We start from the raw sequence: 6,000 nt of genomic DNA, 5'->3' as shown, positions 1-6,000 counted from the left end.
TTCTCAGAAAGGCACCCATGTGAAATCTGGTGGTTATTGTCCAATGAAATTAACCATCAGATTTGTCAAACCAAATCTTTCCGCTGTATGGCATAAAGAAAAGGGGCTTTGGAGGCAAACAGAACTGCGTTCCAATCCTTGGCTCTGCTTTTTATTACCTGAAAGGTCTTAGGCAATTTATTTAACCTCTCTGAAGACTTGTTTTCTCAGACACAAAATGAGGCATCCCAGGCTGTTGTGAGAACTAAAAGCAACATGGCTTTTAATCAAATGACAAGTTACTAGGATAGTATCTGGCATACAGTATGCGCTCTACCAGTGTTAGTCTCTTGTGTGTGTGTTATGTGCTATTGAGTCGGCTCCAGCTTCTGGCCACTCTGTGAATGAGTGATGTCCACGTGTCCTGTCCTCCACAGCCCTGCTCAGCTCCTGTAGACTCATGCCTGTGGCTTCTTTTATGGAATCAATGCATCTCATGCTTGGTCTTTCTTTTGTCCTGCTACCTTCTATTTTCCCCAGCATTACTGTCTTTTCCAAAGAGCTCTGCCTTCTCACGATGTGCCCAAAGGAAGACAGCTTTAGTGTTGTCATTTTTGCCTCCAGTGATGTTTCAGGCTTAATTTGCTCTAAAGCCACTTGTTTATCTTTCTTGTGGTCCAGATTATCCATAGAGCTCTCCTCCAACATGTTTCAAATGAATCGGAGGTTAGTCTCTTACCTCTATCATTTTATCTAGATACTGAAGGTAGATAACCAATTAAAGAAGGGGACAAGATGATTGATTATAAAGGTTCAAGATCACTAGTCTCCTTTTGGACAAGGGTGCAGAGGGAGAGACAAACAATTTTAAGTGAAACATCAGTGTCTACATTCTACTCATTAGAATCACCCAGACTGATTCAATCAGATCCTATCTGAGACTTTGTTTCACCTGCAAAATGAGAGCTCTTGTGGGGATTAAGTTTTTTGAAAAGTGTGTCTAGTGGGTGCTCAAAAAATGATAGCTGACATTATCACTATGGTAGTAATTATTGTTGTTCTTATTATTTCATGAGAGGCTTCAGTTTTCTTGTCCATAGAGTGTGGGACTCGTGTGACACCATTGCTAAAATCCCTTCTAGCTTTGACAATCACTGATTGCAGCGTTCTCTGATGAAATATATTTGAGACATCTAGATAAAGGAGCATGCAAAGCTGTAAATGGGGTAGCATAATTGACTCTGGAGGCAATGCTGCCCTTGATGGGTCTGATATGACTCAATTTCCCCTCTTCTGTATACAAAACAACAACACAACAACCAAAATAGGTTATTCTAACATTCCATTTATTCAGTTCCTTTATAGCCCTCACTCCCAGCAGCACATTAAAGATACGGACAATCAAACCTTTGGGCCCTATGGATCCCTTAGAATCCATGCAATTTTTGGCCCCTTGTACACACATTCCCTTGACTTTGTTCCTGGCCAGTCCGAACCTGCTTGTCTGGAGTTGGGGTGGGGCATGATGTATTCACCCACTGTTTCTGACCCTACTCTTGTGCCACTCCAGACTCTCATGGTCTCATCTGGCTCTGGTCCCAGCTCTGCATGGGCTCCAAATGGCTTCACACTAAGGAGCCCGACAGCATCTCCTGCTCTTACTGTGCCTCTCAGCCCTGCTCTGGGGCTTCCATATTGACAATGTCCTGGGATCTGTATGAGCAGCCCTGAGGTACAGGAGAGTTAACACCCTGTGGAGTAAATCACTGATCAATAGGAGATGAAGCTGACAGGTGAAGTTTATACAGGTTCCTGGGGTCCTACAGACCCTTTGATTGTTCCCAGTTAGTGGCAGCCGACTCAATAACACAGTTTCACACTGACTCTCCCCACTACCTTGCTTCACTCCCCTTGTCTCTCACTCTTGCTCCCTTAACACAGCCCCGTCACAAGCCCTCTGCAGCACGCTTTGCTTCCTGGGGGACTCAGGTTAAACCTAATGGGGTGGTTGAGATTTGGGAGTTAGAGTATTCACCAGTATGACAGCAATAAAAACACTATTGCTGGTGGTGAGTAGAGGAGCAAATAACCCCATGCAAGCAAGGAGAAATCCCATGTGTCACAAGTACTCAGGTTTCACCTATGATTAATTGATATGAAGTTTGGGGATAAGTAGCTGTGGCACTTAAATTGCATGGAGGCAATGATACCTTTAAGGATTGTGGAGTAGACTGGCTTCTGGTTGAAAACAAGAAACCAGTAGGCTCAGGGTAGCTAATTGCCAATTCCAGTCACGTTAAGAAAGGCACAGAGTCCCTTTGGCAGCTTTAAAAGCAGTTGTAGGACAGACTTTCAGCAGAGCAAGCCCAGGAATGGCAGACTTAAAAAAGAGACAGAATGCATAGTCTTGACAGGTCTCCTAGTCAAAGTCAGTGTGGGGACAGAGCCCCAGAGAGTAGTTTACAGGCTCTCGGCCTCACGTGAAGGGGTGCTGGCTTGGTTGGTAGATGGCCGTCAGCTGTAACCTTTGAGCCATTGGCCAGTAATATAACTGCTGCGGCTATGGAGGAGAGTTGAGGAGAGTAGAGGAGCAGAGTCAAGGAGAGTGGAGGAGAGTCGTTGGTCGGTTGGCAGAAAAGCAGACAGCAGGTCGCACGCCCTGTGAACCCAGCCTCCTGTGAACCCAGCCTCCAATGAGACCATAGTGGTATGGCTCCGTGGGTATTCCTTTTGGGCCTGGCCATATCCTGCATTCTTATGTGGGGAGCGGGAGCAGAGACCCCGCAGGCCGCCCCGCACGACACCTGTGTTCTTGTGCAGGGAGTGGGAGCAGAGACCCCACCTGATACCCCGCATGACACACAGTGTCTGCAACCGGCCGTCCACTTCTCTGCAATCTGCAACCCACCGTGCTAACTGCAGTCTGCTCTTGACAGCCACCATCTTCTTGCTAGCCCCCATTTTCTGCTAGTGTAGCTATTGCAGTTATATTAGTGGCCAATGGCTCACTGGTTACAGCTGACGGCCAACTAGCCACAGCTGATGGCCATCCAATCACAGTTGATGGCCATTTACTACCTGAGTGAGCACCTTTCCACGTGAAACCGAGAGTCTGGAAACTGCACTCCTGGCTCTGTCCCCACAGTCTCCAACCCAACAGCAAGTGAGACTACAGTGGTATGACTTCCCTATCTATGGCTCCATGGGTGTTCCTTTTTGGCCTAACCATATCCTGTGTTCTTATGTGGGGAGCAGGACAGTCAGCCCAGTGAATAAGTGTGGAATCTGAGCTGTGAAATAGGGACTTATGAGTGGGTAAGCCTCAGAAACTTGAACCTGCAGATTCCTCAAGCCCTCTTCTGCTCCCCAGAGGAGACTGTACGATGACCTCAGCTGAGACAGGTGCCCTGCAAAATGTCACTTTTTCTGCTGGAGATCTACCTCTCCACTCTTGATTATTTCAAAGCAAATAACAAAAGTCAGGTCTGTGCAAAGACAAAACAAGGAACTCAGTCCCAGCTCTGGGACCAAACAGCACACGTGCCAAAGGACTCAGAGGCTCTGGCTCCTGTGTACAAGAAGAAGCCAGGGGTAATGTGGAAGAGTGGATTTTGAAGCTGTTGGAGTGGGAGAGGGGTAAAATCTAAGGCTGGGTAAAAGCAGTTTTTTCCCACTTGGGGTCCTTCATCCACAAGTCAAACTCCAGGGCTATGGCAAGAATACCAAGAGCTGGTCTTTAATAGACTGTTGGCCTAGAGAATGAGGAGGATGTTACCAGAACTTCCTTGACATCATATGAAGGAAAGGTCATAAGGGTTAAGAGGTAGGAATGCTGGAACCAATTTACCTGAGAACCCATCAAAGGACACTGCCTTGTTAAGACCATCAGCATCTCTGAGACTCTTGATGGTGGCAGTCCTCTGTTGGCTGGTGTGGATAGTGAGTGGTGCTACTATCACGGGGATAAAGAGATTCTGGAATGGCAGAGGCCAGTCGACTGCATTGAAATATCAAAGGAGGGTGAATGTAATTATCGTGTTGGGAAGTGAGGCTGGACCAGCCATCAGTGTTTCTTGACCAATGGGGATCTTGAGAGGTGGCTAACAGATCATGGTGCTCCTAGTGGGAAGAAAGATGCACAGCTCACTAGGATATGTTTATTTATATAATTTTTAAAAATTAAGAGCTCATGAGCAGAAGGCTAATGTCAGCTGTCATAATGGAAAATCACATTCCCATTCAAGTTCCCAGGTATAAGTCAGTTTACAGGCCCAGAGCTCATTGTTTGAAAGGGAAGCCAGGTCTTCTTATGGAAGGACCTTGCAACACAACCATATATATATTTTTTTCCAATCATTCCCCCAGAGAGACTTAAGGTTATTTTCTAGGGTAACTATATACTGGGGAAAGGAGAATATCTTTTCCAAGAATTTCCAAGGACTAAGTGATATGGAATCTGAGATAAGACTGAATCCAGAAGACGCAAAACATCACATGCTCCTGTGCTTAGAATGAAGGCTTATGAAGGCCAGATGATAATCGAGTCTTGACTCAAACCTAGGCAACAGTGGTCCCAGTGAGTCTTCAAACCCACCCTGTGGTTATTTCCTCAGCCCCAAAGTAGGAACTGAGATAATGCAGCAGACACTGTTGGTACCTGGTCTATACACCCTGGACACTTGCTATTAGGTTGGTGCAAAAGTAATTGCTGTTTAAAAGGTAATAAATAGTTGCAAAACTGCAATTACTTTTGCACCAACCTAATATTTCTGTGCACTCTAACCTGAGAGCTTCCTACTGCAAACACCAATGACTCTTTGTCTGTGGTCTTTCTTTAGCATCTGGCCTGTGCATGGAGTAGGTTGGATATGCCAAATAGCTAACAATGTCAGGTCAGAGGAGTGGGAATGTCAGAATGTATTATATCATGGCTAGAGGATCCATCAGCTGACTATGTCTCCTGGGAGGTCCCAGAAGTCATTCCCTTCTCTAAAATAATAAGGAATGAATTAGTGAGGAGGCCACCAGATCATTGAGAAACTGAATGGTGGCCCAAAACTTAGATGTTATGCAACTGGGCTCCCTAGTGTCAATGGTCATAACGGGATTCCAGAATAGTAAAGCCCACATGACAGCTTTGAAATATCAGAGACACGGTGGCTATAATTACCACAAAGGTGGGGGAGGCACCAAGAGTGCCTTTAACTCACAGGGATATGTGAGAATGGCTAGTAATGAATATATCTCCGCAGTGAGATAGACGGATAGTGTATTGGTCTGAATGTTTATGTCTGCCCAAAATTCGTATGTTGAAATCCTGTCCCCCTGTGTGATGCTATTAGGAGTGAGGACTTATAAGAACTTTATTAATAGCATAACTTGTAGCCCAACACGTAGATTTTTGCAGCTTGAGCTCTGAAGCTGTTTATAAGGCATGACTTTGCCCTTTTGGGCTCCAAAACTGCCTGCAGAGCAAGTGCCCCCCTACACTGATTGTACTGTTTCATAAATCATACTCCTTGCGTTGTTGATAAATGACACTTCTTTATTACAATTATGTGATAAAAAAACCAAACCCACCATTTTGTTCTACAGGCGTGGGCTGAAACTAGGACTTGATAAATGGTTAATCATACATCACACATTGGTCTCATCTCACAATCCCACTTACTTGACCACTGAGTCAGTTAACTGTTAAAAGTTCAGTTGGACCCACTAATCAGAAAACAAATGATGTAAGTTTATGGTCTTATTTCCCCTAGCAACCCATCTCTTTTATTATTATCTACTTGGAATTTATGCTTTTCAAAACCTTGCCCTATTCCCCTCATTTCAGAGCGTATTCTCAGTTCATACTGAGAGCGATGTTCCCTGGTTTGCAAATCATCTGAATAAACTTTTTTTAATTTCTCAAAAGGATTCTGGATTTTTGTTTATCAGAGGTAGGCCCTTTGGGAGGTGATTAGGGAACCCTCATGGATGCAATTAGTGCCCTGTAGAAGAGACCCAAGATTGCTCTCT

This window comes from Rhinolophus sinicus, linkage group LG15, assembly GCF_036562045.2.
Source record: "Rhinolophus sinicus isolate RSC01 linkage group LG15, ASM3656204v1, whole genome shotgun sequence".
In the NCBI taxonomy this organism is placed as follows: Eukaryota; Metazoa; Chordata; class Mammalia; order Chiroptera; family Rhinolophidae; genus Rhinolophus; species Rhinolophus sinicus.
The sequence above is the reverse complement of the archived record's forward strand: the minus strand, read 5'-3'. Positions refer to the sequence as shown.